This window comes from Rhinolophus hipposideros, assembly GCF_964194185.1.
Source record: "Rhinolophus hipposideros genome assembly, chromosome: 20".
In the NCBI taxonomy this organism is placed as follows: Eukaryota; Metazoa; Chordata; class Mammalia; order Chiroptera; family Rhinolophidae; genus Rhinolophus; species Rhinolophus hipposideros.
In genome coordinates this window covers 1220291-1230693 of record NC_138066.1, presented here as the reverse complement: position 1 = coordinate 1230693, position 10403 = coordinate 1220291, and positions in this window count along the sequence as shown.

The window sequence follows — 10403 nt, the reverse complement described above, 5'->3', positions numbered from 1 at the left end:
CTAGGCCTTCAGATTGTTTAGAGTTTGTGCTAGGGACTGAATTTGAGAGCTGCTGCGCCAAGCCATCCCCCCCTTTTCAGTAACAGCTTTATTGAGATATAATCCCCATAGCATTAATAAATCCATTTGAAGCACATAATTATTAGTATATTCACAGAGTTGTGCAACCATCACCACAATCAATTTTAGAGTATTTTCATCACCCCCAAAAGACACCGCTACTCTTTAGCGGTCACTCCCACCCCCTATCCCTCCCTTTTAAAAAGGCTTCCCTCTTCCTGTCCTGGGAGCTGGGCCCTTGCCTCCAGGCCGTGCTCCTCCAGGAAGCGGGCCTCTCAGCGAGGAGGCGGGGAGCCTTTCAACCCTTCACTTCCAGGGTTCAAGGATGGACCTCAAGTGGGGTAGACTCATCGAGCCCCCAGATGACTGAGTGCAGAGGCATCTGCCCAACCTGTGGTGTGCAGGTGACGAGACGAGGTCTGGAAAGAGCGGTGCCCTAGCCGGAGGTCGCCCTAGGCTCAGCAGCAGCACCAGCACTCAAGTCCAGACCTCAGGCCTCCCAAGCCAGGCCATGGAGAAGTGGGCAGGAAAAACCATCTCCGTGACCAGCAGGTGAGGCCGACCCTCCCACCCTGACCACCAGTCCTCCCGGGAGGGTAAGGGTGAGCGGGGGGGAGGTGGGCATGGTCGGGAGCCACGTGGGACAGACATCAGCCCGGGCCAGAAGCGGCAGCGCCCAGCCCCCTTCAGCCAGTTGCCTCCCTGGGCTGAGGGAGCTCTGTAAGACCCTGCCTGTTTCCAGCCAGGCAGAGTGAGATGGGGCCCCCACACCAGGGGGAACATGGGAGCAGGCCTCTGAAGGGTGGGAGGCCGGCGATCCCCAGTCCCTGTGAATAGGATGCACTGGGGCACCAGAAGAAGCCTGAGCTGTGTCCCTGTCCGTGGAGAGTGGGCTAGCCGTGAGACACCACCGTGGACTGGCCAGGACACCGGTCTACTTGTGCTTTCAGCCCAGGTTCCTGAGAGCCTGCTGTGTGCCAGGCTGGTGCTAGAGGAAAGGGGCTGCTCGGGTCCTGCCCTGGGGGAGTTCGCAGCCTGGTTCAGTTCCCAGAATCAAGGGCACGTGCAGCCGGGAAGCACTGGAGCCTCCTTCTGGGGCCTGTGGGCCAGGGAGGCCGTGGGGAAGCAGCCAAGCTGATGCTGTTTCAGTAGGCAGGCCAGCCACAGGGAAGGGGAAGGGAAGTCAGCAGGGTGGGCAGTCAGAAGCCCTGGCGGATACTGGCCAAGATGCATCTCCCCATACAGTAACCGCTGGTCCTTATAAGGAGGGTTTCTATGGAGAAAGAAGGCTGGGAAATGCTGGAGTAAAGTTAAGCAGTGTCAGGACCTCTTTGTCCAAGATAAGGGTCGTCTGTGGTCCAAATTCCTCATTTAGAGACGGCATATTGGAACTTTCTTGGTTGTGGCAGAAATGTGATTTAATCAGAAAGAGGGATTTATTCACTTATGTAATGGAAAAGTTCAGCTTCAGGTACAGCTTGATGCAGGTGCTTACAGGTTTGGTCAGGACCTGCCTCTCTCCATGTCGTGGCTCTGCTTCCTCTGCATTGCTTCTTCCCCAGTTGACTGAAGGCTGCCTGCAGCTCCAGCCTGACATTATGCTAGCAGAGAGAGGGGGCCTCTTTCCCAGTGCTTTCAGCAGCCCAAGTCCCAGAACCCACCCTGAAACACCAGACTGTTAGTAGAGGGAAGATGAAATCTGGGGAGGCACAAACAATAGGCGGTCACTGCAGTGTGGATGGAGAGGACCAGACATGGATGTGGCACACATACAGGCACAGACTTGGGCAGAGACACATTTCTGGACTCCTCCTTCAGTGCTCCCTACTCAGCCCTCGACAGTTTCCCCTCGCAGGAGTCCTCAGAGACGATGCTTTCCTGCTATAGTTTCCTTCCATAGAGATCTGGGAGGGGCAGTGTGGGAACACTGTGGGTCTTATCATGGCTCATGGCCCCCCTGCCTGCTAGACCCCTACCAAAGCACCGGAGGAGGACAGAGTTTAAGAAAAGGGTCTCTTTAGGATCTTGAGATGCTAGTGGGGTGGGCAGAAGCAGAGGCCTTCCATAGGCATGAATCGCCAAGAAATTCCAGGTTATTTCAGAGGAGCCCAGACCTCAGAGGGGTCTGGCCCAGGGCCTCCAAGCCTGGCCCTCAGCATCCCAGGGAGTCAGCATCCCAGGCCCGCAGCATCCCAGGCCCTCAGCATCCCAGGGAGTCAGCATCCCAGGCCCTCAGCATCCCAGGCCCTCAGCATCCCAGGGAGTCAGCATCCCAGGCCCACAGCATCCCAGGCCCTCAGCATCCCAGGGAGGCAGCATCCCAGGCCCTCAGCATCCCAGGCCCTCAGCATCCCAGGGAGTCAGCATCCCAGACCTTCAGCATCCCAGGCCCTCAGCATCCCAGGGAGTCAGCATCCCAGGCCCTCAGCATCCCAGGGAGTCAGCATCCCAGGCCCTCAGCATCCCAGGGAGTCAGCATCCCAGGCCCTCAGCATCCCAGGCCCTCAGCATCCCAGGCCCTCAGCATCCCAGGGAGTCACCATCCCAGGCCCTCAGCATCCCAGGCCCTCAGCATCCCAGGCCCTCAGCATCCCAGGCCCTCAGCATCCCAGGGATTCAGCATCCCAGGCCCTCAGCATCCCAGGCCTTCAGCATCCCAGGCCCTCAGCATCCCAGGCCCTCAGCATCCCAGGCCCACAGCATCCCAGGCCCTCAGCATCCCTGGCCCTCAGCATCCCAGGCCCTCAGCATCCCAGGGAGTCAGCATCCCAGGGAGTCAGCATCCCAGGCCTTCAGCATCCCAGGGAGTCAGCATCCTAGGCCCTAAGCATCCCAGGCCCTCAGCATCCCAGGGAGTCAGCATCCCAGGCCCTCAGCATCCCAGGGAGTCAGCATCCCAGGCCCTCAGCATCCCAGGCCCTCAGCATCCCAGGCCCTCAGCATCCCAGGGAGGCAGCATCCCAGGCCCTCAGCATCCCAGGCCCTCAGCATCCCAGGCCCTCAGCATCCCAGGGAGTCAGCATCCCAGACCTTCAGCATCCCAGGCCCTCAGCATCCCAGGCCCTCAGCATCCCAGGCCCTCAGCATCCCAGGGAGTTAGCATCCCAGGCCCTCAGCATCCCAGGCCCTCAGCATCCCAGGCCCTCAGCATCCCAGGCCCTCAGCATCCCAGGGCGTCAGCATCCCAGGCCCTCAGCATCCCAGGCCCTCAGCATCCCAGGCCCTCAGCATCCCAGGCCCTCAGCATCTCAGACCCTCAGCATCCCTGGCCCTCAGCATCCCAGGCCCTCAGCATCCCAGGCCCTCAGCATCCCAGGCCCTCAGCATTCAGGGAGTCAGCATCCCAGGCCCTCAGCATCCGAGGCCCTCAGCATCCCAGGCCCTCAGCATCCCAGGTCCTCAGCATCCCAGGGAGTCAGCATTCCAGGCCCTCAGCATCCCTGGCCCTCAGCATCCCAGGCCCTCAGCATCCCTGGCCCTCAGCATCCCTGGCCCTCAGCATCTCAGGCCCTCAGCATCCCAGGCCCTCAGCATCTCAGACCCTCAGCATCCCAGGCCCTCAGCATCCCAGGCCCTCAGCATCCCAGGGAGTCAGCATCCTAGGCCTTCAGCATCCCAGGGAGTCAGCATCACAGGGAGTCAGCATCCCAGGCCCTCAGCATCCCAGGCCCTCAGCATCCCAGGCCCTCAGCATCTCAGGCCCTCAGCATCCCAGGGATTCAGCATCCCAGGCCCTCAGCATCCCAGGCCCTCAGCATCCCAGGGCGTCAGCATCCCAGGCCCTCAGCACTAGTGAGCCAGTGGGACATTTCTGGAAACTAAGTGGACTCCTCTGCGTGGTGCCATATTCTCTCCACCCGCATGCCGACTCAAAGTGCACTCTACCCGGGGCTGTAGGCTTACTGTAGGTCCCTGAGCAACTCACTGCCCCTCTCTGGTCTTTACTCGCCTGCTGTAAAGGGTGGTCCATTCAGCACCTGCAGGGTGCTGTATTATATTCATTTAGATTGTATTATATTCATTTATACTGAGTGAAGGGGTCAGGTGTGACCCCCAGGGATTGATTGGTGGGGACTGCGGGGAAGCTGGCTAACGGGGGAACCCAGCTGTTGAGCCCAGTGTTGCCAACGGTCCCATTTTTAAAGGAAAGCCAGAATCCAGCCTTCAGGTGAAATCTTCTACTTTAGGCAATTAGTTAAAAATCAACACCCATGTATAATTGGATTTGGGCTGTGGGGGTCATATGCCTGGGGTCCCCTTTCATTCCCTGACACCAACTCCACCCACCCCATTCTGTGACGGCCCCTCAGTCTATACCTGGCACCTCCCCAAATAGCTGGTTAGCTCCTAGTGGACAGATTATCCACCCTCATTCATCACGTTTGTGAGCGTCACCCCTCACTGTACAAAAGACTTTAGGGTTCAGTCAGATCTTGGTGGACGGTCTACTGAGTGACTCATGATGACCCTGGAGGTAGCCACCCCGAGCGACCCTCCCTGGGCATAGCTGACCCAGAGAGGTTCAGAGAGGGCTAGAAGGAAGTTGCCCAGTGCAGAGCAGAGGCCAATCGGGAATGAGAATACAGGGTCATTTACATCCACAATCATCCGTGTCAGTGGCCACCTGGTTCCATTATGTCTAGATGGAGAAGGGTGGGGAGGGGTGACCCAGGGCTGGGGGCTGGCGGTGCTGCCTGGCCCCCTCCCTGCTGGGCAAGCCCCAACTTAGCTACTGCAGCAATTAAGTATATATAAATGGGGACAGGGGGCTCCAGGAGTGGAGCCTCCTAAGCAATGCCAGGGTGGCCAAGCTCAGCCTTCTAGCCCCTCCAATCTGTACGCTCTTGGTTCAGTACCAGTGGCCTTGGCAGAGGCCCTGCCTGTGCTGGACATCTGCCCCAAATGGTTCGGAACCCACAGAAGATGACTTTCAGTCACTAAGACACTTGGGGACACTTGGGGACACCTGGGGAAGGAATGTGACCCCCCTATATCTCACAATTGGCAAAACCAAGGTCTGGCAGGAGGGGCCGGGCTGTTTGAGCATAGTCCGGAGAGCTGGGGACCGCGGGGGCAGAGGGCGGGGCCGTCCCTGGTCAGCCCGCCCCGGGACTGGCCGCACACCTGGCGGCAATCCCAGCCAGGTGTCTAGCCTGAAGGCCCAGCCGAAAGAGCAAGCCCAAGTGGCCCCAGGGACCGGGACCCTGCCAGCTCGCACCGCGGCCCCGCCCCCCCGCCCCCCCTGCCCCTCCCGCCCCCCTGCCCCCCCCCAGTGGAACAGGCGCAAAGCATGTGACCCAAGGGCCGGCTCCCGGGAGTTTCTTGCTGACGCCGTGTCACCCCACTTCGGGCCGGCCGCCCATTGGTTGCACCGCGGCCCGCGAAGGCAGGGCTTGTCTGGCTGGGCGCCCCAGCTTCCTTGGGTCTCAGTGGCTGCCTTGCTGAGCCTGCTGGGAGACCAGCCGTCCCAGCTCCTCAGGCTGCCGACCCTCACACTGTCAGCTGCAACAGGGCTGTGAGATCCTGGGCAAGTCGCGTCACTTGCGCCTGCCTTGGTTTCCTGGTCTGTCAAATGGAAATGATAACAGCCCAGTCCTCCTACAACTGTTGGGAATACTAAGTGGGTTAGTATACGGGTCAGCCCTCAATGAGTGTAGGCAGTGCAGACACAGCTGGCAGCAGCACCGTCCGCCAGGCTGGGCCCCCCTGTCCCACCTAGGAACTCCAGGACAAACGGGCCACCACCACAGCTTGTACCACTCAGCGCCCTGGCACACATTTCTTATGTGAGCTCAGATCCCCTAGCCGAGAGGGGCCTCAGGGGCTTGTTTGGGGTCTCAGGATCTTTAAGGGGACAGAGCTGCCAAGAGAAATATGTTCCCCTGAAGAACTGCAGCTCCCAGCCTTGGTGGCGAAGATGGAAACCCCTCGCCCCACAGCCCATCCCCCCCACCCCCCATTCCGTGCCACGTATATAAAGAGGCTTCAGCCAGGCTTCAGTTTCAACTGGCATTTCGGGTCCGGGCTTCAGGTCGCCTGCTGACTTTGCCTTACCCTCTTTCCCCTAACTCCTGCAGTTAGGGCGTGAAAATGTATTGAACCATGCTCTTCACATATATGGCAAGCTCATTTAAAGAACAGCGAGGCAGGTCCGTGGCCGGTGTGTCCAGCACACCGTGATCGTAGGAAGGGTTGTTCTCGCTTTACAGGTCCAATACCTGAGACTCAGGTGGAGTAAGTGTTTCCAGGTCACACAGCAAGCAGGTGAAAAACCAGACCAGCTTCCTGGCGCTGGAGAAAGTGTTCTTCAGGCTTACTCAGCAACCCCTCCTCTCCCTGGAAAGGGCTGTTAGAATTTTCAGGAAGTCACCAGATTCCCAAGGCCACCTGGAGGGGCCAGGTCCTAGGTGGATTCCTGAGCAGGGCCACTTGGGGAGGAGGGGGAGATGTGGTTTGGAGACCCCATGGCTCCTGGCCACCCTTGTTCTGGGTAGTTTTCCACAGCAGCCACTTCCAGAAGGGGAACAAAGAGAGCTCCACGTCCAGGCTGAACCCTGGGGACTTGGGCCTCCAAGGCCTCCCTTGGCCCGGACACCCCCTTCTGAAGTATGCCACTAATTTTACTCCCTCAGAGGATGTGGCCAGACAGGCTATATCTGGAATCTGAGCAAGGCAATGTTCAGGATGACATGACTCACTGAGGCCGGGGACTAGGAGAGATGGAGGGTCCAGAGCTCTGAGAAGTCTCCTTGGCTGCTCTCTACCAGGGTGCCTTTCTCGGCTTGCACACTTCCAGGGACAGAGAGCTCACTGTATTCCCGTTTTCAGACACCTGAATGTTAGCTCTGGTTTATGTTACTACACCTCCTTGGGATCCCTCCCCTGACATCTAGCTCTGTCCCCAATTCACAGAGCCCAGGGTTCAGTCCCAGCCCTCTCCCCAGCCTGTCAGATACAGAGCCACCTCTTTCTCATGTTCCCTGTGAACGGAAAAGTGGCCGCATATTAAACCTGACAAGCTCAGGAGACTGAAAAAAACCACATAAGATGGCGTGAGCATAAATCATCCCAATTCTCTGGATTGGTGGAATGTACAAATGGTAAATTACAACTCCACTAGGTAAATTTTCAGAAGTTTTCAATCTCCCTTGGCCGAAAGCTCTCCTTATCGTGCTTCTCAACCTGAGATATACTTTTGGTAAACACAGGCTTTCTCCTCATTATTCATTGTTCACCCTATGTGAAGGGACATATGAACCAACCTTAGTAGAAGGAGGCATGCTGCATTATTATCAAGGACTTATCAATTATCTTAAAGAAATTAATAAATTAGTAACTGAATCACTCCAGTGTGCTCCCGGGAGACGAAGAGTGCAAAGACCATGACTCACAGCCAGGAAATTTTGTCCATTAGACAAGACGTTAATTAATACTCTCCAACCTTGTTGGAAGGGACCTATCAGTGGGCATCAAAGACTCCTCAAGGATGAGAAGCCACCATCATCAGGGGTAGACAGCTACCCCAAGGTCTGTATATTTACATAATTGATATTGAATTTAAAATAACCATTTGTTTGATTGTGTTTACCTGTCTGCTAATAATATTAGTAATAATGATAATTATACTTGTTCTTTAGGCTTTTCCAAAACCCTGTACTTAAATTAACTTCATTATCAATATTATATTTATGGTTTTGAAATTCAGAAGGAATGTTATTATAAAAGGAAGAAAAGGGATGTGTGTGTATTTTTGAGAGAGGTTAAAAGAAAGTAGTTTGTCCTAGTAAGTTGATTATCTCTGAATGAGGAACAGGAGACAAACTGACAAAGACGAGTGAAGTTGTATGTAGGAAGGTTAGTGGAAAAGAAATATTGAGAAAGGAATTTTATATACATAAATATTAGAACACAATTATGCTTACCCCTTAACTCAACAAAGACTATTAACTATATTAATAAAGATAGAAGCTGAAGTGGATATATATATATATACATATATATATATGCATATATCTATCTATCTATCTATCTATCTATCTATATATATATATATAAATTGCCTTCTATAATGGCTGTTGAGGCACAGAAAATTTATTTATGAAACTGTTACTGTCCCCTTGGCCTCTAGAAATTTTTAGGTAGTAAAGGAAAATTTACACCATTATGTTCTTAGAGCCTTGGCCCCTATTAAACCTTAAAGTTACAGTTCCCAATTCTAATTAGCAGAAATCAGATTAATGAATGACACTTGAGTGCTTCCAGTATAAACTAGATAGGCCATATTAAATCAAAAAGGTGAATGGTTATGTCCCCAATCTATATGGAGTTCTGAATTCATCCAATCCTGCCCTATTGTATCCACTCCAACAAACAACAATATATGGTATATGGGAAGAGGACTTTTTTATTGGGAAGGGTTAGAAAATTCTTCTTGTCATACTAATTTCTGTTGTAATGACACCAGGTTTACAGTAAATGCTATGGGAATATGGTGTAATACTAAAATCACAGGCAAATTAACTTTGCCTGAGGTTAACAAAACCCATGATAATATTGATACTAAAAATGCAATGTATTGGGAAATTGAACTGAATCCTCCCCATGAAGTCATTCCTATGGAAACTAATTGGCTGAAAGAAAAATTAGAACTTCTAGATCATGAAATAATAGTTTTCATTCATCTAGCTAAACTTATCATAAGGTACGAATAGCAGTAGATGAGGGAGGAAAACATAATAGCTTAATAAAAATTATGATAACGTATGTAAAGAGTTCTTCGGTGGCTAGGATGTTTGCTCTCCTCAGACTCATACTTGTCTAATATTGGACATTTTCTGCTCCTAATAGGTGTTACAGGTTTGATCCTATTGCTCTTGGTCCTAGTTTTACATGCTATACTAGATGCAAAAAAAGCAACGTAAGACAGAGAAAGAAAAAAAAACAAACTTGGATCAGGTGGCCAGATGGCTCAGTTGGTTAGAGCGTGAGCTCTCAACAACAAGGTTGAAAACGGCGACTGGACTTGGAGCTGAGCTGTGCCCTCCACAATTAGATAGAAGGACAATGACTTGGAGCTGATGGGCCCTGAAGAAACACAGTTCCCCAATATTCCCCAATGAAATTTTTTTAAAAAAGAAAAACTCAGATCATGATAGCTCAAAGATTAGAAATGATCCAGGATATATTTAATTTAGACATATAGGATCTGACTGCCTCCCATTTGTTCACATTTTCTTTTAAATATAAATAAATAATTCAACCTGACTGCCATCTAAGGTTATGGTCTTGCCACACCCCCAATGGTCCAATATTCAGCAAGACAAACGCTGACACTAAGACTTCCTAGGAATGAGCCTTCCTAGCACCTGGGACCACACTACCCAACCAAAAGGTTGGTCATCCATGCATCCTTCGGATTGATTTATGACCAAAAGGGGGAAGTGTGGACGGAAAAGAGGCCACATGTTAAATCTGACAAGCTCAGGAGACTGACAATCACCACATAAGATGGTGTGAGCATAAAAAATTTCATAACTACTGGTAAGTGGGCCATGGCGGCAAGGCTCATCTTTAGCTTCTTTCATAAAGTTAATCTGTGCCTTTAAGGGAACCTGTCTATTGTCTTTTTGCACCTAAGAGGACATCCTTGGAATGTCAGTAATCCCTTTTTCCGGACCAGAGCAGGAAAGTACAGAACCCCTCATTATTATTCTTGTCCCTTGATTACCATCTCTGTGTGAACTATTAACAGTCCTGTAACCACCTATGTGGTACAGAAGTGTCTCTCCAATTTACTTTTATCCAATCCCAGGTATTTCCCCACTTTGCTTTCTCCCACCCCCTCAATCTATCACCAATGGACTTCATGTAACCTTCCTCCTTTGATTCTATGTATAAAATACACTGCAAACCGCCATTTCGTGGATCATTTTCTCAATCCGTTGAGATTTTGCTTCCCGGCAATTGTCATCAGTTTGGCTCAGACCAAACTCTTATAAACTTTCTCTTAAGCTGGGTGTTTTGCATTGACACCCCCCAATCCTGGCTGCTCCCAGGGACAAGCACCGATTTCGAAGTCAGACAGCCCTGGGGCCCATCCCTGTTGCAGTCCCGGAGTAGCTGTGTGACCTTGGGCAGGTAGGTTGGCTTCTTGGAACTCTGGGTTTTCCTGTCCTTCTGGGTACTGAGGTCAGACTGGGTCCCCTGACCCCCAAGCCCATCTGCCATCCCCACAACCAGATTTGGAAGGAAAGCAGATTAAATTAGGACGGGAAATTCCAGCCTTTTCAATGCTCCTCTTGGGCCACCCCCTCCTCGGGAGGCCAATGTGACCTGAGGAGACT